Here is a 24387-nt window from a genome sequence, read left to right on the forward strand (position 1 = left end):
AGGGTTATGAGGGTGGGGGGAGGGGAGAAGAGCTAATACCAAGGGCTCAATAGAAAGTAAATGTCTAGAAAAGGATGAGGGCAACATATGTACAAACATCCCTGAATCACTTGCTGTATGATTGTGATAAGAGTTGTATGAGCCCCCAATAAAATGGTTAAAAAAAAGTTGATAGAAAATTCACAAATAATACTTATCACAATGTTGTAGCGAAAACACCAGGGACTTTGACAAAATCAGCAACCATCAAAACAAGCCAGGTAAATGGAAGGATCATTATAATTGGGCAATAATGACATCATGACAGCGTTGACCGAACCACACTAAATGAGTCCAAAAGTACATTCATTCTTGTAGGTTTATTGATCCATGTAAAGCTGGGCATATGGAAAATGTCTTTGTTGGTAGAATTACCTACAGGGATGTTTTCACAGAAAGCATACATGTCTCCTGAAACACTGCCCAAACATTTTAGAGATAACCATTTTGATGTCACCTGCCGCTGTCCACACTCCCTTCACCCCTTGTCCAGAAGCCGCTGCTCCTGGGGCACTTCTACTTTGTCCTGTAGGGTCACGAGGAGTTGGATGGCTGTGGCTGATGGGTAAGGGTGAGTAAACTGAGAGCAGAGAAAAGACCCCGTCAAAGAAGCCAATCTTAAACAAATAGGGGGAAGCTCATTCTTTCCACCCATCACTGTCTCCTGCTTCCAGCCCCTCTACAGATTTCCCTCCGAGAGGTAAAAAAAATTCCCGGCCAAACAACAAAAGACCAAAGCAGATTTTTTTTTCAGTCTGTGAGCTGATCTTGAACTTTCCAGGGGCTTGTACATCATAGAAAAAACATTCAGGCACTTCCTCCATGGTTTTGCATCTGGAAAGGGAGGCCCCTCTTCAAGTGTTGAGTGACATCTTCGAGCCCAGCTCTTTCCAGTAAAAGTGGAAAATATCAACTAAGGTTTCAAAGGAAAGGAAAAGAAAGGAAATGTATTTTCTCATCAAATTTGGCATTATCTATTTAGCAGGCAGCAGGTCTTTAATCTCCGGGGCAGTATTTTTCCATTGGATAATTCTGAGTTTGCCTTAAATCTGCCTTGCTCTTTTAGCCTTGCCTTTCGAAAATATGAATGCCGTTTGCACAACTTATCTTCTTTTCTCATTTGTTTCCCCGATGTTTTTGATTATACCTTGCCAGTGCTGTTCTAGAGAAGCCCACAGCTTTTCCTCTGCAAATAGTTAATGCAACACAGATAAAGCTGCTTTGTTGGTTCAGATTCATTAATGACCTTGATAAATAGAACCTGCCACATCCAGCATCCTGGGAGGATTCACACGATATGGGACCAGAGGATATGAACAGAGAAATGAGGAAAGTGCAGGAGCAGGCCTTTTTGAAACCTCATTTAAGTGGGAAGTAAAGGCAGCCATTTCCGTTTCAGCACCTGGGCACGTCACTGAGACACCTTGTCACCCCTCTTCTCCCCAAGAAGCTGAAGAGGGTGACACAGGTCTCTAGGAGGAATTGGGCTTTAGCATTAACATATTATTGCCTGGATCACAAGAGAGAGATGCAAGCTATCATCTGCTGACCTGGAGTTGATTCCAGCTCAGGGCCACCCTGTGCATGTCAAAGTAGAAAGAACAGTGCTCTGCAGAATTCTTCATGGTTGAGTTTTGGAAACGAGGTTGCCAAGCCTCTCTTTTGAGGTGTTTCTGGGTGAACTTGAAGTCCTCACCTTTCAGTGCGCAGCTGAGTGCATTAACCCTTCCCACCTCCCGGGGACTCCTGAAAGCAAGTGGAGGAGATAGAAAGACTCCCTGACTTAGAAGACTAAACCAGAACCTGAAGAAATGTCTTCGCAAAACACATGTCAATCAGCTCAGTGTGCAATACAAACATAGGAAATTTACAGGAGTGAATATTGGCTGTGTCCATCCAAGTGTTAGCCAGGAAAGAGGAAACTTCAGTTGTGAACTTCAAGCATTTCTAGCTCACTAGCAAGGCCATCTCTTGTGGAGATGACTATGTTGTACTTTCTTAGATTTGACTTCATGGAACATTAAGGCCATTGTTTTGCATTCTAGGTTCATCAGTCAGCCTAACATGTTTTCTCTCCCAGCCTCTGCAGCTGGCTTTGAACAAGGAAGGCCCAGGCTATAATTTTTCACAGGTGAACAATGAGTGTCCTTGTTTATTGTCCATTGCTGTCAGCTGCCATCTAGCTGGCCCCATCCACATAGAATGTCATGGTGTCCAGTCCTTCGCCATCCCCAGGATGGCTTGTAGATTGGAAGGTTGTAATCCGCAGGGCTTTCATGGGTTGATATTTCCAATTGGTTGCCTGGTCTTTGTTCCTAGTCTCCTTCCTGTGGCTGCTTCCCTCACACTTGTTGAGCTTCAAGCTACATACAGGCCTCACTGACAGTGGAGTGAGCTGCAGCTGCACTCAAGTTTGTTGGTTAGGAATTAACCTTGAATTTCCTTCAAGGAAGGTCGGGACTCTACCTTTGAACAGTACTGACTTGATGGCAATCTTCTGATTGGGGCCTGTCCCGAGAGAAGGACCTGCTCCAAGGATGCTGCTGTCAGGCCCTGGGACAATGTAGAAGGCGTGCTACTGCGTGCAGTTGTTGAAGACATGTCCCTTTGGATCCAGCTGGTCCGGAACCTTCAAATAAACAATGCCACAAGCCCACAGATAGTTAATCAGGGCACATTTATCTCGGTTGTTCCAACAAGATGGTTTATCATTTCCTCTTTGAGCAAGGTCAGGTCATCCTTTGGATATTTTGTTTGCCCCCTTTGCCCTCTGAGCCCTTGTATCTACACACCGCACCCCCATTCCTGATTCCTAATTTAAACAGACTCCTAAGGGTACAATTGGGTGAGTGATGCAGTTAAGCCTCAGGCTTTTCCTGTTAGAAAGAATTAATTCACTGTCCATGTAAATTTGTCCAGAGAAGCCACGCACCCATCATAACTTTTGTGTCCATTCTTTTAACAAATTTAATCTTCTTTACAGCTTCTTTTTTTTAAAGCTCATTAATTTTGTTCACTTATTTTTATGTTGAGAATACATACAATGCAAAGCATACACCAATTTCAAGTCTGTGTACAATTCTGTGAAATGAATTATTGATTATATCCTAACTTGTTTAATCTTCCTCACCTCTGTGATTTCTCAGTGCTCTCTTTTCTTGTCTCGGGTGACTTTCTGCGTGGTTCATGTCCTCAACTCTACTTTTGCTTCTCATCCTAGGCTTTCCCGTATGTGTTTTGCCCTTGTCTTTGGGTAGCTGATCACTGCCCTGTACCCACATTCTCAGGTTTACTGCATCTGTTCCAACAGGGACTCCTTCGAATGATCATACCAACAAAATCCAAGACACCTCTCCTGGGTACTTTGACCTTTTACACACACACACACCTACCACCACCCCCTTCACCCCCCCCCTCGATTTTATCCTCCACAATCAGCTTCAGTTAAAGGAACTGTCTTTCAAAGCTGCCTAATCTATTGAATCCTGTGGTTGCTGTTGTTAGCTGGCATCGCTTTGGTTCCAGCCTTACGGTGACCCTCTATTCAACGGAATGGCATGGTGCCCGGTCCTGTGCCGTCATCACTTGTTCTTGTGTTTGACCCCATGGTTGCTGGCACTGTGTCATCCAACCCTTCCAGGGCCTTCTTCTTTTTCACCGTCCCTCCTCTCTCCCAAGCATGATGTCCTTCTCCAGGGACCGGTCTCCTGACAACCTGCCTAAAGTAGGTTAGGTGAAATCTTGCCATCCTGCCCTTTAAGGAGCATTCTGGTTTTACTTCTTCCGAGACAGATTTCCATGTTGTTTTTGTTTTGTTGGGGGGGGCAGTCCATGGTACTTTCAATATTCTTCACCAGCACCATAATTCAAAGGCATCGACCCTTCTGCAGTCTTCCTTATTCTATCTTCTACTTTCACAAATATCTCAGTCAGTAACCTCCTTACATTGTAGAATCCAATCAAAGAACATAAGAACAAGAAATGTTCTGAAAAACCATTGAAATGAAAGGATTTCAGCAGCAGTTACTGATAATAAGGCAGCCATCACCAAACCAGGGCATCTTAACATGGCTGATAACTGAAAGGTTGATGGTGTGAATCCTCCCCATGGTGCCTGGGAAGAAAGGCCAGGCTGTCCACATCCACCAGAATCAGTTATTGAAAAGCAACCCCAACACAGTTGTACTTTGGCACACCTGGGGTCACCTCCTGTGCCGATGCGTGTGTCAATTCAGGGTAACCTCTGCTGCCATCGACTCGATGGGAACTGGGACCAGTGGGCAGAATTGGGCAATGTCATGAAGGGATGCCGCTGGCAGAGACTTTCAAATGATTGGAAAAGATCGCAGAGGTGTCAGGGCTTCAGGGAGGGCAACTGTCTGTGATGATGGTGCGTCTCCCTGTCACCATGAAAGCTCTGAAGTTCCCAATGGAAAATCACTGCACATGAAATTGGGAGCGGCCTGGGTTTGGAGCATGCTGTAGATAAACCACCTGGGAGTTGGGCATGGACTCGCTCTAGAGAGGAAGCCTCACCCCGACACCACCTGTTTTCCATCCCCAGACTTGGGGCTACGTGGTAACCTTACTCCTTGCTTTGGAAACTACAGGTTGATTTGCCCCATATTTTCTTGGGCTCAGATTTGGGGCTTGGGAGTCAGCTTCAATTCATATGAATTCTCTGGGGTTGCATGGATAACAGCAAGGCTTTCTACTCAGGTAATTTCATACATTGGGAAACTGAAAAATGGGCCCGTGAAAATGTAGAACTTTGGTTTTTCCATAGGAATATCTTTTTTAAGCCTCCTTCTATACTTCCCCCCACTCCCAACTCTGTTCCTCATTTATAGTATTTTACTTTGGCTTTCATTGAATTGGAAGTGACGGTTATTAAATTTCTGTCAATCAGACTTCCAATGGTGGTGGTCATGCTGTATGCATTTTGTTAAATAACAGAAATCGTTTTTCTCAAATAAATGACACATATTTAAAGTAAAAAAGAGAGTCACCTCGAAGAAGGTGAAACAAGTTGACAAATGTTTCTTTAAGTGAAACTAATTGCATGGAATATTTTATGACATTTCCATGGAAAATGTTACAGGACATCTCTAGAGGATTTCAGGGGAATTTTTATAGCTCTTTCCTGCTCCATCAGCGTTTTACAGAATCCTGTGGAAAGCAGGGGTGCACGTCGTCACTGCATCTGGTTAGTCATGGGCATTGGTTTCTGTTGGTTAATGGAGGAGCTCAAAGCACAAACACATTTGTGAATATGGTCCCAAGACAATGTCAGGGGCTCCTGTGACTGCCATGAGAAAGCATAAGGTTTCAGCACCGAATGGATGGACGTGATGGTGGGGAGAAGCAGGGGGGACTCACTCATTAGTCACCCATGGACATGGTGCTCCTGAATGCTCCCAGCTTTACTACCCTAGTCTGTGGGGGGAAGACCTTTGTAAAACATCTCCTGTAGCGTCAAGATGGGTTAGTTTAACCCTTCTATTTCATTGAGAGATTTAATTTTATTTTTAAAACAGTTTTTCTGTAAGGCTAACTTACATATCATACAGTTTAATTGCTTAATCATATTAAGAAGAGTTGTGCAATCATCACCACAATCCATTTTAGGACATTTTCTTCTTCCTTGTGTTTATTGGTATTAGCTTCCTGTTTCCCTCCAACTTCCCCAGAGAAAACATTAGTGCAGTTGCAGTCCCTGTAGATTTAATACACAGAAACACATACAAAAAAACAAACAAAACTACCATAGCAAAATCAAACAGAGAAAAACTGCAATAGAAAAGAAACCAGAATATATTAAAAACTAGAAAAACATCTAAAGTGGGTCAGAAGGGAGACCAAAAGATAAGGTGATAAATCTGAACCACTTTCCCATGCACTCTGCATGGTAGCAAGGCGATTCGCATGCCTGGACTATGGTCAGAGAGGATTCACCAGACGTTTCATACACATATTTTTCAGTTTTATTGAGAGATTTTAAATACCATTGTGTGATAGAAAATAATTCAGTTCCTACTCTATCAGTCATGTAATATCTAAAAAATATGAAGTAGTGTATGCAAAGCAACAACAACAAACCTTGGGTCTCAGAAATGAATGATCTGAGGCTGATTCCTGTCGGGTGCTGGCTTTGTTCAGTCATGTACACCAGGGGTTCTCAACCTGTGGGTCGCGACCCCTCTAGGGGTCGAACAACCCTTTCACAGGGGTCACCTGATTCATCACAGTAGCAAAATGACAGTGATGAAGTAGCAATGAAAATCATGTTATGGTTGGGGGTTCACCACCACATGAACTGTATGAAAGGGTCACGGCATGAGGAAGGTTGAGAACCGCTGTTCTACACTATTCAGCACTGGTGGTATAGTGATTACTCCTCGGGCTGAGATCCCCAAAGTCCTCAGTTTGAAACCACCAGCCTCTTCATGGCAGAAACACAGGCTTTCTACTCCTGTCGAGAGTCTTGGAAATGCCCGGGATCGGTTCTAGCCTGCCTGTAGGGTCGCGAAGGGTTGGCATGACCCACCGGCAGAGAGTTTGACTTGGGTTTTTATAATATTCACTCGTTGCCCGTCTTAACACGATCATTGTGCAGCCAGTTGGTTGATGTTACCCTCTTCATGCCTGATGATCTGCTGCGGACAGATCCCAGTCTAGACAATCCCGTGGAGCAGTTCTGTGCTGCACATTGCGGGTCACCCTGAGTCCGAATTAGCTGGATCGTAACTGGAACCAACAGCGTTTCTGTTCCTATAAGGGACAGACCAAGAGTATTGCTACTAGGGTTTAGTTCATAGATTCACGAGTTTATTTTAAACTAACAGTGATCTCTGAGATCAAGGGAAGCCTGCTAACATGTTCTTTCAGTATGACACGCCTGTTTGCTTCATTGGGGTGAATTTTTAAAAAGGCACCATCAAAACTGTGGCTTCTGAGAAGACATGCTGTGCCCGTGAAATCCAAGGCCGAGAGGTCGGCTTTTGGATTCCATAGGGGTAAACCATATCTATATTCCATAGGAGTAATTATATATATATGTATATATATAATACAGGACAATTTTGGGCTTATTAAGAAAAAACGTTTGAAGAACTTTTGAAACTACATTCATGAGGAAATGCCAGGGTAGTAGCCCGAGGGATTTTTTTCTCATCGTAGCAAGACAACGCTTCATTCTCTGAAGCGAGCAAAGGCTGTCCCTGAACATTTTATTAACAAACGTTTCCCTCCACCACTCTATGGTCTGATTTTGCATCTTTGGACTTCTTTTTCCCCCAGACTCAAAGAATACTTAAAAGGAACATGATTGGAGGCCCTAGCGGATGCTCAGACTTCTCTGTGGTGTGGACTTCTCTGTGGTGTGGACGTCTCTGTTGTGTGGACGTCTCTGTGGTGTGGACTTATGTTGGTGTGGCATAAACTGAAGAACCAATCATTTGGCGGGGAAGGGTTAGAGAGGTGGAAACAGCTCCTCTGTTGGCACCGAACCTGCACATTGACGTCACGCAAGCCAACTTAGGACCCAGCAAATTCGGGTTCTCATCTAAGCTCTGACATGAAGTAAGCCTTACCAAAGCAACAACCACAAAAAAGCTCCAAATTTACTACCCTTGAGCAAAGTGTGACTCATAGCGTCCCTATAGGACGGGAAGAACTGTTCCGGTGGGTTTCCATGACTGTCATGCTTTACAGGAGTAGAAAGCCTCAACTTTCTTCTGGGGGGTGGTGGTTTCAAACTGCTGATGTTGCAGTTAGCAGTCCAACAGAAAACACTCCGCTGCCCTTGATCCTCAAGGAGATCCTGGTAAGTATCAAAAAAGTACCAGGCCTTTCTCACTTTGCGCTTAGTGTCTTCACACTTCATCCTCCTACTTCTGTCTGAAGGCCCACTAGCATTGAAGTGTCGTTGATGTTACTTTGCAATGGTTTTGAGAATATAGTTTTGTGGTCACTTCTCTACAAAGATACTGTGGAATGAATAGGTCTAGAATTATCAGCCTGTATTTTACAGAAGAGGGCAAATAGTTGAATGATTGGTTTGGGTTCACAACGTTACTTGTTAACGAATAGATAATGGAACCCAGAAATCGACATCCCCAAGTCTCCAATGTTTTTCATTGACTGGACCATGTTCTTCTCTAGGGAAATTTAAAAGGTGTTAAGTTCTGAGATGAGACTGCATCAGTAGGTTGTGTCTTGGTATCCCGCAGTCATTGGACAGGGTGCCTGGCCCTGCCTAGCTGTTCAAATGTTGTTTTTCTTGTTCACTTGGTGGTGTGATTCGGTGATGCCTAAATAACTAACCAGTCCAAGATATTTTTTTTTGAAAAAGTAAAAACAGTAGTGTTTAGTGTCATGGAGACAAAACAACTGGTTGATTTGACTTTTTGTCCACTTTCCATCAGTGGTTTTAGAGTCACGGATATTAGTCTTTTCCATGTCATGAGTCTGCACCCTCTTCCTCGGCCCTTTCTGTTTCTCTTTTCCCTCTTTTTTCATCCAGCTCTCTTCTCTGTGTCTCTCTCTTTCTCTCTCTCTCTTTCTCTCTTTTGCCTTGGCACATCTTACTCTTTTTTCATCCCAGGTAACAGGTGGTCATAATAAAAAACCTTACAAACAAAACATAGAAGAAAAATGAATAACTGCAATCACATGGATGGAACAGAGATGTGTATTGTCTGGTTCTCTTTGCTAAAATCAGGTTAATGAATTTATGCTACATGAGGTAAACTTGCTCTTTGTTTTTAATGTATTATATACCACAGGATCTGTGATTTCAGAGCTGCATAGTCAATGCTTTAGAAGACCTTGGGGATATCTTCTTAGCTCTGGCTCCGTGGAGCAGTGAACAGAGTGTTAACTCATTTTACTCACTGAATAATTTGGTACAACTGAGTTTGGGGTTTTGCGACTCCCAGTCATGTACGGGACTGGCTGCATGAGTGATACTTGTCAAGCAATATCGGACCATGTCATTCATTCATTCACTCATCCACACATATTTACAGCTCTCCCCCATGTTGTAGACTCTGTCCTGTGTGATGAACACAAAGAATTAGATAGGTTGTTTGCTGCCTTAATGGAATCCACTGACTATGAAGAAATGTAAGCATCAAGGCAGTCGTTATGGTGAGCACAGGAGGAGAGGAGAAATGCACACCTTGGTCTACATTCCAGATACAAAGGGTCTTACTTCCTTGCAGGCTCATAAATCCCATGGCCCTTCAGGCCTCCTAGGCTCAGGCGTACAACCCCTTCAACTGCTGATGGTATTGGATCATAAAGACATCCTCCCACTGATGAGATAATAGGATTGTTACAGGGAAAGAGCGGGCCTAGGGGCTATTCTGTGTAGGTATAAACATGTATACCTATACATATAACTAGAAGAAGAGAAAGGGCCCTTGTAGCTCAGTGGTTAAGTGTTCCCTTGCTAGCCAAAAGCTTCATGGTTCAAACCCACGGATCACTCTGTGGGAGAAGGATCCAACCTGCCTCTCTCAAGATGACAGCTTTGGAAACCCTATGGGGTTAGTTCTACATAGTCTGTTCTATTGAGTCATGACCCAATGGCAACTGGTTTGCAGATATAGAACGAGGCTTCAAAAAGTTCTTGGAAAACCCCATTACCCGAAAGTCCATTTTCCACAAGGTTTATGCAGTTCCCTTTGTGGGCATGTGTGTGCTGAAATCTAATCTTTTGAGCAAAGATGGACTACTTGTAGATTGATGTCTTGTCCTAGAACTCTTTGCTTTGGGTGAGCTCGGCTGGGCCCACAGGGAGCAGAATCTTCTAAGTCAACAGCTTGAATACGTTCCCTACCTTCTTCGGAGTTCAACAGAGAGAGTCCCGCGTTGGACAACACAGAGTGGTTGCGGCAGTGCCATTTCCAAACACAATAACAGCAACAACAACAAAAAACACAAAAAGAAACTCACTGCCATTGAGTCCAGGCCAATCACAGGGACCCCATAGGGAAGGGTAGAACCGCCCCTAGGACTTTCTAAGGCTGTAACTCTTTACAGGAATAGGAAGCCCTGTCTTTCTCCTGTGGCATGTCTGAGAGTTTCAACGTGCTGGCCTACATCACAACAACTGCCGCTACACAGGGAGCGCTTAGTCCTATTTCTAGGCCTTCCAGGTTCCAAGCTCAGATGGACTGAATCAAAATCCTTTTGAGATGGGGCTTGGAACCCTGTATTTTTAAGCAAGTATCTGGTAATGATTCTTACCTGCTTTTCCATTCATTGTAGGAATATACAGTGGTGTTTCCTTATTTCACAGCCCTTGATTAAATACCATTTTATGTAATATCAATGCTCTGGGGTAACACTTCCAATACCTTAGATTCAGTTTAGCACGGTAGATATGAATCCGTGACCAGCACGAGCAGGGGTGTACTGCACCACCTATGCAGACTGCTAGAAATAAGCTCCTGGGGCAAACTGAAAACCTGAGATTCCTGCTGATCTCAGACTGGAAGGGAGCATTCATTGTGGGAAGGAAAAAGCAAACACAGCTGTCCTCCATTCTGAGGCCACCACTTCTAGGAGACTGCACCATGGGGTGCCAGATGCAGACTTCCAGAGAAAGCTGGTGAAGCCAGGGTAGTCGGAGAAGCCAAGCCACTAGGAGGAGGGAGGGGCAACAGCAGTAATTGCTGCCCTGCCTCCTTATAAGGCTCCCAAGCTGCATCATTCCTTGTGCTCACCCCCCCACACACTGACCACATGCTTCCACCTCTCCAGCGGGTCTGCGATTTGTTTTCTCTCCAGGGTTTGGCTTGATGTAATGTTTCTAGAAGGAGACATAGTGCTTGTACAGAGAAATCTTAAGGTGGTTAGAGGTGTCCCGCCTCTCTCCCTGCCTCTTCAAGCTAGCAAGACCTCTAGTGACCACATCGTGTGAGCCTTTGACACCCAGCACCAAGTCTCTTTGGAATAATGACAGGCTCAAGTGTGACGATTTCTTTCCATTGGCTGCCTCACACTAGATGTGCACAAAAGACAGAGCTGCGGCCAACCCACAGCTGCTTGTAGGGTGTGGACTGTCATTTTGGTCGAATTCCTGGATTGTCATCCACCATCTATCACAAGTGCCTCTCTTCAAAGGGAGGGTCGGAAAATAAACTTTGACTTTTGCAAGCATGAAAAGCAAACGATTGGGTCCATGATATGAATTTTATTAATTATGCAACTCTGCCTGGAGATGAGGTAGAGAGCTGCTCTGGGTTTGGAGACCAAAGAATTGAACAATTTGCCTCCTGGCTTAAGCAAAACACACTCATAGCTAATGCATGAGCCTCATTCTGCTCGAGAGTGGCTAAGCAACATTTGGACAAGCCGAAGGCCTTAAGCATCTCAGTTCTGCCTCTCCACTGGCTGCAGTTCCCAAATGCCTCCTTAGTCATGTTGTTAACGGTAATACAAACAGAGCTTTAGAGAAAGAGATAACCCTTCTGATTTTACTTCATCAATGTTGTCTTTTGGAAAACAAAATTTAGATAGGTAAATATGAGTGAGTGCAGGAAAAAGTGAGAAGTGATTAAGGGTCAAATTGGATGGCATTTTAGTATTTATGTCATCTTATGCTAGAAAATAAGGGTTGGGGTACACATTGGAAATAATGATTGTAACTTAAACAGAATGGACTGTACCCAAACAGACACTAAAACCAACCCTGCTGCCATCAGTCCATTGTAACTCATAGTGACCCTTTTGGACAAAGTTAGGCTTTCATAAAGCTTCCAAAGCTTTACATCTTGGTGGAAGCTGACTACCTCATCTCTCTCTTGAGGAGCAGCTGGTGGGTTCGAACCATCTACCCTTATGTTCAGCAGTTGAATACTCAACAACTGTACCCGGCCCCCCATCCCTCACCCCTTGACCATACTGGTTATATGTCACCATTTGCTAGGGGGTTTTCATTTGCTCGTATATTTTTGATAAGGAGATTTCATTTGAATGCCAATTTAATTTAAGCACCTGTGAAACCCACTTTATTTAGTTATTTGGTCTTTTCACGTAAAATTTTAATTTTTTTTGTTGTTCTTAAGAATATACAATGCAAACCATACAATTCAAGCATTTCCTTCAGGCTGTTGAACAATTCTCACAACCCTTTTCTGAGTTGTCTCCCCCATCCCTACACCCCCATAAAGGAAAACTTAGCTGCCCCTTAAGGCATTTACAATCCCCCAGCCCCCAATTCTCTGTGGTCAATTTGATCTCACATAGGTAGATCTTCAAAAAATCTTAAATATTTGTTCAAGACAGATATTCATTTTTTATTTTTTAGGACAAAGAGGCTTAATTATAATTTTACAAGAGCATAGTAGTGAAATGCCAGGCTTTGAACTTAAACTCTTGTTACTTGTCCCTGGACTGGTTCCGACACAAGGCGCACATGCCGAACCGAGGAGAAAGGCCCCACAGGGTTTCCCTGGCTGTCATCTTTTTTTCCCCCAACAGTTTTATTCACAAGTAATTTACATATCATATAATTCAATAGTTGAATCATATCGTGGAGAATTGTACAATCATCTGCATATCAATGTTAGAGCATTCCTTCACCATGAATCTATCGCCCCTAAGATGATTTATGCAGTCACAATCCATTCTATTGCTCCCTCCCCCTCCTGTCTTCATTAATTACTCCAGAAGTCCCCTTTCCCTCCCTGACTTCCCCCCTCCCCTCTTGCATCTGTCATGATTATTATGCTTCCACCCCTCCTGTGTTTCACTTCATCAATGTTCTGAGGCCCAACAGAAAACAATAGGAAACCAAATTGCACTAAGGTGGTGAGGGTAAAAACATAATAGTATACAAAGAGACTAATAATGCGTAGGAAGGGAAAGATCCCCAACAGTAATAAAAAAGCCAGGGAAGAAATTGCTGTCATGGAACCTGTGAAAGATAACTGCACCCAGAACAAAGTCAAGTCACATCTATAGGGTGGTCAACTGGCCAACTATCAAATTCAATCCAGCATAATCAAGATCATGATGGTCTCCAAGGAGGACACTCTCTACTAGGTAAACTACACTAGAATTTGCTTTTAAGAATACTTCCATATATATATGGACGTCTATAGTTTTCTTAAGGCAATTGTTTCAGGGTTTTTTTTCAGCCTCCATGGTTCTAGAAAGGTTCAATGAGAGGTTACCAGGTTTGAAAGGCAGAAGTAAATGGGAGTGGCTAATGGGAAAATTATATTGATTATGGGTAGCGTTTCACAGTCAATTATTAGAATTGCTGCTCTTAAGTTAGATACCTGTCAAAAAGTTGAATTGGCAAAAGTTGGGTGATAAATGACAAAAATAAGACACCTTTCTATTACAAATTCAGAGATTTTAGATGATATTTACAAGATACAAAGCTTAGAAGACAATGGATACAATTATTATCTGTATTATTTTTTCCACCAGCACAAGTGAATTCTAAAGCCTGAGTGAGACTCCAAAGGGAAGGGGGGACAGCAGAGGATAAATATAATATGTGGAAAACACTGCTATGACCTTCTGCCTGTACGTTGTTTGAAAGGCAGTCCACCCTCAGCTACAATGCATGACTGGCGAGAATGTAGACCTTGTAGACCAAGAGCAGAAGATGGGTTTGATCCAACCTGAGGTAGGTTTGACGTGCCAACCTTTTGTTTAGGATCAATGACTTAATGGTTTGAACTACCCAGGGAGACCTAGTCTCTCCAGAGGGCAGCTTGAAGCACTCCCTTTGCATCATCAAAGCCAGCAAGGGAGAGAATCTGGTAGAAAGGTAGACGTTATCATCAACCATGAGGTTAACACAGAAGTGATACCTCGATCATGATTTAGGGGTTCGGGAGGGGGGAAAGGATGATACAAAGGTGAAGCCACCAGCGGGCAGGGATCTTTGGGTGCCATCTGAGAGTCTGCCACAGAGCAGAAACAGAGAATCCAAGAAATCTTTTGATACTGAGAAAGAAGGAGGCAAGGTAGAGGGGAGAGGGGGAAGAGAAATGTGGGGAGGCCAGAAAGAACAAAGGACAAGAGAGGAGAAACAAGGAAATGCCTAATGATTTTTCTAATTTTTACGATGGTTCTGACTCAGCTTCTTAGAAACTGAGTTCTATGAAATTCTCTTAGTCTTGTTATGTGAGTCTGTGTAATGGGTTTCTGTTCTCCTCAAATTACCTCTGATTAAGATGCAGCTCCCTTTGTATTTTGTATTTTGTTTGCTGAGGAAAGGAGCCCCGACCTGTGAAATTTGTCCCTGAAAGGTTTTATTTGGGGTAGAAGATGGCTTTGGGGTTAACATTTTTGATCCAGCTTCAAATTTTAAGATTAAGTCTAAGTTCAATGACAAGTTTAGATTAATATTTTCCCCTAAGGGCTTGGACATATGCAGATACTATTTAAATAATTTTTTTTCTTTTCATGATGCAATAAAAAAATGGACAGAACAGTCTACCTCACTTTATACAAACAGACCCTAGTCATAAAAATAGCATAGCAAAGGCATCAGCTGTCCTTTAGTTTCACAAGAAGGAGGAGAATCAAGATCAAGAGCCAAGGATGACTCCTTTGAGGCAAAAGTCATGCATGTCTCCACCTTCAAACTGTGACTGATGTTGACACCCACTGATATTTCTCTGCTGGATTCCATAACTCACTGCGGTGACCAGGGCAAACTTACAGATAACGCTCACAGTTATGGGTTATTAGGGAAGTTCCCAGCTACAATTCAGGATCAAAAATAACTCCGGATATAGTTCTCAGATCAGGATGGCCTTTTCTCAGAAAGTGTCCTCGGGTACACCTCCTTCTGTATCTCAGCTTCTTGACTCTCTAGCCCCCTGCTCTCTGTCCTTACTGGGCAAGTGTTATAAAGCCCTGTTTCCTCTGCTGATAAACACCCAGAAACCCCATACTTTACTTGTAAACCTAGGCTTGAACATGCTTGGCTCTTACTTCGTGGGCCTGCTAAGCTAGTTTCACCATGCTCGTGGGAGCAGCCCATTCTGCCAGCCTGAAGGGCCTCAGCAGTCTCACTCTGTGGGATCAGGAAGCCCACCCCTCTGCCTTGTCCCAGTCTCTGGATTCTGTTGCCTCTGGTGCCACTCTTTCTCTGTCGCTGCTTCTCATCATCTCTTGCTGTCTCCGGTACCCTAGTTCTCGGGCTTTAGGATGGAAAAGGTTCTCAGTGTCAGGATCCTGGATCCAAAGGACACCCTTCTTTATTGATGGTCATGAGATTCTCCCCTCTGAATATGGGATAACTCATTGTAAGCCTAGTGGGATGCCAAAGCTGTCCAATCACCACATTAGAGTGCCATAGACTTTATTTGTTGGGTCCCACCCCAAGGCGTCATGGACTAATTAACATCATGAACAAACTGTTCAATCCCCTTGGTGAGCTACACATGTCTCCCATTTGGCTAGTTCTACCCAGTCATTAGGTTGGAGCTACAAAGGGTAGAACAATCATACAAAGCAGCTTCAAAAAATTCCTGGAAAGAATTTATTATCTTTTAATTCTGTTTTCCATGAACTTTTTGAAGCTTCCTTGCATTAAACTCAGTGCACCACAGTATCCAAGGACGGACCAGAAAATCGAGGAGTCCCAAATGTTTAGGCGTAGGCCTTTTTCCAAGGGAGGAATGGGGATTCAATAGCTGTAATGGGACTTGTTTATGCCATGCTCTCTGAATTTCACTTTTCTAAATGTCCTTTTCTCTTTAATATTGTCTAACATATGAGAAATTTGAGTATTCTTCTCATAGACATAATTAACAATACCTGCTAAATTAGGTAGCATGTTCAAAGTGTAAATAGCATAAACTATTAGGAAACAAACAAACCAACCATGAACAACAAAAAGCCCAAGCCAGTGATGCTCAGTCTCATGAAGAGATCACGGAAGATATGGGTGTTATAACAAAGTGTGGTGAAGAAACTACGTGGTACCCAGCCATTAGAAAGAATAGCATCTGAGGTCTTAAAGGCTTGTCTTAAAACAAGCAGCCATCTAAGTGAGGTGCCATTTGAGTCTATATGGAAGGAGCACACCAGCTTGTATGATCCAAAGCTTGTGTATAAAATAATCCAAGTCTAAAAGAGGAATAGTATCAGATCTTATAATGTGAACACCTGGTTTGCAGGAGGCCATGGATTACACTGGAAGCCCTAAATCCATCTACAGCATCCATACATGGATTAAGCCCCTGGTGAATCCTCTCTGACCATAGGTGAGGGATGTGAGTGCCCTGCTTGTCAGATAGAGATCACTGTAAAGTTGAGCATGATAGATATAGTTATGATAAAATGTAATACCTTATTTGACCTCCCTTTTGATCGACTTAGAAGTTGTTTCAGTTTTGTTTTTTTAAGTGAAGGGGAAATATATATATATATATATGTATTAAGCTCCGATGAATGCCCTCTGGTCAATGACCAGGGTTGTGAAGCGCCTTAGCATCTTACAGCGTACACTGGAGAGGGAATTATGGCAGATGTAATTTGGTTAAAACGTAACAACACCTTATCATTTGTTCTCTCTTTTGACCCATTTTATAGCTGTTCTAGTTTACTTTTTTTTTTTTAACACTTCCTGCTTTCTTTTTGACTGAGCTTTTTCTCTGTTGTAATTTGTTATTGCTGTTAATTTTTTGGTATGTTTTTCTGTGTATGAAACCTAGGATAGGTAAATCTTTAGAGATAGTAACTGGATTAAAGTCTTCTTGGGAGTATGGTAGGGGAGTTTGGGGGAAATGGGGAGCTGATAACAATGAGTACCAACCAGAAGAAAATGTTCTAAAATGGATTGTGGTAATGATTTTACAACTCTTCTCGATTTGATGGAACTGTTGAATGGGATGATATGTGCTTATATGCCAATTAAACTGTTATTAAAAAACAAACACACAAACCAAGCCAATCCTCTTGTCATGGAGTTGATTCAGACTCATGGGGATCCCGTGTTACGGAGTAGATGTGTTCTTGGTTCTAAGATCTTTTCTTATCTTTATGGAAGCAAATCACTATTCAATCCCATTGGTGAACGAAAACACCTCATTTTTCCCTTGCCGTTATGTGAATTTAAAGAATCCACCTTAGGTGAGTAGCCAAGTGTATACTACTTGATCCAGCTTTTGTTTCAAAGACTGCTGAAGCTGATCTTGGAAAAGTCTATAAAGCTGGTTGCCTGTTGATAGAGCATATATGTACACACACACACACACACACACACACCCCTAATTCTTAGTAGGAGAATATGAGAGCCATCTGTAGAACAGCTTCTTTCCACAGCTAAGGATGGGTGACCCAGGGACGGGTCCCTGTGCCCCTGTTTATTCTGTGCAAGATCCCTGATTGAGTGATTGGATCTGTACTTTGCAATGAAAGAGAGTCAGAGGGTTTTTCTTCCCTTATCCCCGCCCCCCTTTTTTCCATCATCCTAATGAAATCGGCAGACATGGAAAAGGAAACCGAGTTATTTATAGGAGTGGGAAGAATGTGAGCACTAATTGTGCTTAGTCTATTCCTAAATGCGTGATCTGTTTGCTATTAAATTTTACAATCTTTCAGCAATATACACATTTATTTTAAAGGGGAGAACTTCATAAATCTGACAAAGGAAAACCAAGATAAATTATTGTAAAAGCTTATGTCTTCTAACCAAGCCAGGTTTCCAAAACAAATTAAACATTTATTTGTAGGATTCATGTACGGTATCTTTCAAAACTGAGCTCCCCCCACTCCCTTGCCCTACCGCCATACCTCTTGACTAGATTAGTCATTTCCTTTCTAAGTTAGAAAGGTAGCTACTTAAGGCTGACACATGGTTTTGGTGGTGAGTTACCATACAGGTGCGCACAGTTCTGCTCAAGGTAATGTGGGTCAGATGTGACCTTGTTGGATGTAAGTGTCAAAAGAAGACACGGGCCCTTCAAATCTGTGCCCCGCATTGTGACAGCTGAGGAATGAGGACAGCTCAGAGTATTTGGGCTGGCAGAAAGTCATTCCGAGTAGGGAGTTTTTTCGTGGGAAATAACTTTCCCCTAGGCATTTCCCCTTATTGCATCCACCTAATAACCCTGGGAACCTGCATGTACGAAATGGAATGTCCAGTAAAAGGTATCATAATCTTTTCTAGGTGTATTCTTGTATGAAATGTGTTTTCATTTGGGCATCAATCTTGGAGGGAATGCAAAGCACTCCGCTTACTTTAAAGTATAAAGCAGTTTATTAAAAAGGCCATAAAGGGTCCCAGACTTGTAACTGGACAATGATCAGGACACTAAATAGCTATAGGGGGCCAGGTGGAGTGTCCAGTCCACAGCACTTTCTCTTCTTTCCGCTTATTTGCACTCTTCTCTGCCCACTCCTGCATACCAACCAGTATGTTGGTTGATTTATCTGTGCTCATTACATACTTTCTTATGGTTTCTACTTGCACTGCTGGCTAGTTTATTCTGTCGTTTCTCATAGCTTTGGTATGTTGTCACATTCTTGATTAAGTCGTGCAGTTATTAACCTGAGTTGTTATGTTATCTGGGCTCCAACATGCACCAATCACGAAGATGGCACCGGGTGAGGCAACCTTGTGTTTCATCATGCATGCACCTGAGCTACGTTGCCAGCGGTGGCAAACTATGATATTATGTTAGCTTCAACTGTGGACTGCTCAACAGCCTTATCCCATATTCTTAGTTAGCTGTCTTCAGAAACATAATCGGACGGGTTTCTGACAACTTTGCATTCCGCTCCAAGCAAGGCTATAGATTGCCAGTGATTTGATGATTTGGGTGCTTTTGAGACCGTTGTCGACGGCTTTCAGCCACCTTGGAATCATCTATGGCTAGCAAAGGTCATGTGATCTAACTGGAAAGTCTCCTCTTTAGTTAGAACTATCCACACCTGGTCTGCGTTGAGAGTTCACTGGCAAGGCGTGACACATTCAAATTCGCTATTAGAATTCCAACGTGAGTTTGATGATTTGGCAATTTCTTCTCTATGGGAAGGAGGTAGCATCTTTCTTTCCCCAGGATCCTTTGATGGTTGCGCTGAGGAGCCTGGGTGGCATAGTGGCTTAGCACTCGGCTGGGCACCAGAAGAGTGGCACTTGAGTTCACCAGCTGCTCTCAGGGAGAAAGACGTGGCCATCAGTTTCCTCATGATTGCAACCTGGGAAACACTGGGGGACAGTTTTCTCTCTGCTATTGGGCCACAATCAATTAGAATCGACTTGATGAGAGTGGGTTTGGGTTTTCATTATGTTTTATGGCTGAATGATAAACCAATGTTTCGTGACTTAAGAAAAGCCGAATAAATTATTTTAGTTCATGTGTTTATGGGCTGACTAGACAGTTCTGCTTTCTGGAATGTGACTGAGGCTCTAGGATGCTTGTTGTTGTTAGATACCATTAAGGCAGTCTCAACCCGTAGTGCCCATGTGACACTCAAATGGTTGGCAATTGGTGCTGGCTGCTGCCGAAGTGCGGAGCAGCTGTGATCCGGAGCATTGTTTCTTGTTCACAGCAATGTGGTAACTGGCTTTCACAGAGGAGAATTCCAAGAGGACAATTTCCAAGAGGTAAATCCTTATCTCTACTTGCCTTGCTCTTGATACGATCCTTTTGGTCAGAAAGGGCTGCCTAAGCTCAATGTCAATGTGGATATAAAGACTAGGTATGGAATCCCCAATGTGACAGTCCATCAGCAGGGTTTATTCTTTTTCCCTCATCTTAAGTGAGATCATTGATTTAAAAATATTGTGTTTAATGCATATAACTGACAGTAAACATTCAAATTTAAACATATATATATATACATATATGTGTGTATATATAGATATATATTTATTTATACATGCATATTTATATTGCTAAAGAAAGTTTTGACCTTTTTCTATACAATAGAGATCTCTTTTCCCCCAAACCAAGCCGGTTGCCAGGAAGTTGGCTCTAACTCATTACAAGCCTATAGAGAGTCCCGAGGACTGAAAATGCTTATGAGAGCAGGTGGGCTCAACGCTCTCTCATGAACTTGCTGTAATCAGCGTAATACATACTTGACGGTACCACCAGGGCTTCCTACACATCATAGCACAGCCATACTCCATTGCCTGTTTCTGTGTTTGGAACTCTTCTTAGCTCAATACGAGTATTAACCTACCACAACACCTTTTACATTTTCATAAAGGGGAATCTTGAACATGTTTTGAGTGAGCTGGGTGGCCTAGTGGTTATGAGTTGGGCTGCGATCTGAAAGGGCAGCTGTTCCAAACCACCAGCTGCTCCGTGGGAGAAGGACAGGGCTTTCCACTCCCTTGAAGAATTACCGGCTGGAAACTCCCTGGGGACATTCTACCAGGGTCTGATAGGGTTGCTATAAGTCAGCATCAGCAGTGAGTTCTTGGGCATGTTCTTCGCTGAACAGCCAGCCCTGGGATCTGACTTATTAAAAAAGGAAATGGAAGCTTCAAAGGGAGAGATAACCTTTCCAAAGTCACCCTGTCAGTGAACCAAACCAGAATTTGAACCATGACCTCCTGATGCATTCGTGTCTCAGCAAATATTTTCTGAAAGCCAAGCACAGAACGCCTCCAACGGCAGGTCGAGTGTGATGTTTGGATCCGTTGTGCATAGGGTCGCATTGAGTCTGGTCTGCCTCAGTGGAACTGACCAACAACAACCAGCACAGACATGTTGTTATTGGGTCCCGCTGAATTGTTTTCATCTCATGCAGCCCCATGTGACAGAAAAGACCATCCCTGTAGAGTTGTCGTGGCCATGAACTTTACAGAGACAGATCAATAGGTCTTCCATTTATATACTAATGTCTAACTAAGAGACATACCCCGGACTTTGGGGAGGGCACAGAAAAAGAAGAGGGGGGAGGCACATGAAAGAGGTAAGAGGCGTCAGATCCTACAGGCCATGGAAAGACATTTGGGTGTGTGTGTTTTTTAATTGCATATAATGAGAAACCACTGAAGTCTTAAACATGGGGATGGCATCATCCAATTTATATATTTAAAAGGCTTAATCAACAGACATTGATGAAGAGGCTGTTATTTGTTGGGAACTTTGCCAAGTGATAAAGCAACGTCACAATAACACATGGCCCTGGAGGATCTAATGGGACATGAAGGGTTGCAATCTGTCCCCAAGGAGACAGCCACATTCATTATTGACCGCCAAGAGTGTGGCAAACTGTGTACCAGCCTGTTTCATTGTGCTGTTCACCTTCTTCGATGCACGCATCCAGAACTCTGTTGAAATGGCGGGATTTTGTGGGTGATCCCATGGCGAGCTAGATGTCCAGCCATAGGTGATTGGACCAGGGTGGAGCACCTGCTTTAAGGAGCGCCAGTTCACTTTAGATGACCAAACCAAACTCCCTGCCGTTGAGTCAGTGCTGACACAGTTCGACCTCTCCCCAGTGCAGGTTTCCCAGACTTAACTAATGATGGAAATGGAGAGCCGGTCTTTCTCCCGAGGAGCTGCTGGTGGTTTCAAACTGCAGACCATGCGGATCTCAGCCCAACTCATAACCACTACACCACCAAGGCTTCTTATGAGAAATATATTACATTGTTTCTTAGGTATTTACCTGAACACAATTCTGTAGTCATTGGTAATGAGCACTTGACCTTGAAGGTGATATAACCTCGATGCTGCTTTGTATGCTGGAAAACAATGCAATCAGAGGAAGTTGGTTATCTAAAAGAGAAGTCAGGAAAGAGCCACAGAGAAATGAGGATGAAAGAGATCTTACACTAGTTGAAAGACATTGTGAATCACATACAGTCACTGGGATTTCCCAGTCCGTTCCAATCTTGGTGCCTCTGGTCTTATTTCAGTCCTTTGTGAATTTTCCTATGATATCCCGACGGAATACAAGTGCATCTCCCTATTTTTAATCCCTATTTTTAACCCTTGAAAGATAATAGGCTTTTGACAATCAGTAGGTCAGGACAAAGGTATGCTATTGCAGAGGAAATAATTTGTCCAAAAGCAGCAAATGAAAGGCTCTGAGGTTAAGGGACTTCTGAAAGTCCGCTCAGCAAACACTCGTTGGAACCAGGCAGGAGAAGCCCACCAACCTGGCTGACGAAGACGTCATCGTGGAAAGAAGGTGGGAGGATATTTGGAATGAAATCTCTGTTTAGAGGTAAAAAAATATATTGTGCCCTATTTTAGATGAATTCTCCCAATAATATAAAACTCCAGTCTACAATTGCCAGCTGCAAGAAAACATAATTACTCTTTGTTACATACTTGAAGGATGAACACTGAATATTATCTTCCACTTCCTACTACTCCACCACCACCAGCACATAGGCAGTAGTAAACATGGACTTATTACAAATTGAACTCCCAGTTGTGTACTTAAAAGGTAAATGCTGAACCACGCAAGGTTACTTGCATTAAGAAGCTCAAATTCAATTCCACCATGAATAAGAAACTGGTTTCCAGTTGGCCTGTAGCCATTCCTTTCTGGAAGCCAATTGGCAACGAGCTCACCCCCCCCCCCCCTTCCCATTCCTTTCAGAATTTACAGATGTGTGCTGGACAGTGTGGGAAAGGGTGTTTTACAACAGCAATTAATTTATTCCTGGGGTAAACAGTAGACATTTAAGGATAATTGCAGCAAGAAATTTGTTTCCTATTGCAGCGTGAATAACCCACAGGCAGCCAATTGGCTGACAGCCCTACAAATCTGAAAAAGGGTGATTGGCAACTGTTTTGCATTTATCCCTAGTTGGGATTTTCAGATGTGCATTTGAGAGGGCAGAAGCGATGGAAGGCTGTGCTTTTACACGTGTTTGCAAAACCAAGGGTGGTTTCCTAAGAGGGGTTCAACCAGAAGGGGAAATTCTGGTCTATCAGGAGAGAGCTTGTTTCTTAAGATAGGAGTTGCAACTTGAATGCCAGCTGGCATCTTCTGCCTCTGCTATAGGGCCAACGTACAGGCAGGCAGCAGAGCCACATAATCTTTGACTTTGCCCATGACTGTGACTGTGCTAAGCTAGCTGGAGCCTGAAGGCACATGCAGCTGTCGGGCTTCCGAGCAGTCAGGAGCCTCTTCCATGGCCTTGGATGAACTGACTGTACCACTCTCTCCGCTCTGTTTCTCAGCCAAGCTTGGCTAGTTCCCCACATTTCTCTTTCAGGTGTGGCATCACAGAGCCCATTATTGTTGATCCCTCATATTATGAGAAGCCAGACAACATAGACTCAGCAGCCTGATTTTCTACACCCAACGGAACCCACTGCCTTTTTCCCTCCAGTGCCGGAAGTAGCAACTCTGGGAGCAGCAATGTGACATAGTTGGGTAGTCTTTTCTTCTATGATTATTGTGTCATTATATTTTAGCATGTAGGTATGGGTCTTATAGAATATTTCATTCCTCTGGCATAGAGATGGGAAGATTACTAGGAAAATCCACAGGGAGCTAAAGTTATAGTCTTTAAGCTGTGTACTTAAAAACTGAGCACTGTAGCCTGTAGGGATATTTGCAATGAAGAAGCTCAGACTCTCTTCCAACATGGATAAGAAATGGCCAGTAGCCGTTCTTTTCTGGAAGCCATCTGGCAACTAGCTCGCCTTCATTCCTCTTGGAATTTACAGTGGTGTGTTCTCACAGTGTGAGAAAATTGTAGAGCTTGATTTCTGTGATTGTGCCTACTGCTCTTGGGTCCATCCCAACTCATGGTGACCCAACTGGACAGACTAGAGTTGCCTTGTATGGTTTCCATGGCTGAAATCTTTCTACTATAGAGTTAATGGCTGGTGGCTTCTAATCACCAACCTTTTTTTGTTGTTGTTAGTAGTTGAGTCTTTAACCAGTGCACCACTGAGGCACCTTCCGATGATCATGTTGTGGTTATAGTTATTAGGTGCCATCGATTCAGGTCCAACCGACAGCAAACCTATGTCCAACAGGACCCAACTAGCCAGTCCTCCACTATCTTCACAATCATTGTTATGTCTGAGCACATTGTTGCAGCCACTGTGTCAATCCATATCCTTGCTGGTCTTCCTTTTCAATACTGACACTCCACTTCACTAAACCATCATGTCCTTTCCTAGGGACTGGACTCTCCTGATAACATGTCCCAAGTATGTGGGATACAATCTCGCCATCTTCACATCTGTCAAGACAGTTTATTATTATAATTATTATTCTGGCAGTTCATGGTACTTTCATTATTCTTCATTTTTAAATTTAAAAACATAATCATTTTATTGGGAGCTTGAGAGAGTTTATTGTGCCAGCCTGGCCGATAAACACAAGTGGGATTAACTGAAGGGCAGAGAGATAAATGGCTTGGTGAGTCTC

The sequence above is a fragment of the Echinops telfairi genome, unplaced genomic scaffold, assembly GCF_000313985.2.
Source record: "Echinops telfairi isolate 266 unplaced genomic scaffold, ASM31398v2 ScPeMD7_7458;HRSCAF=8496, whole genome shotgun sequence".
In the NCBI taxonomy this organism is placed as follows: Eukaryota; Metazoa; Chordata; class Mammalia; order Afrosoricida; family Tenrecidae; genus Echinops; species Echinops telfairi.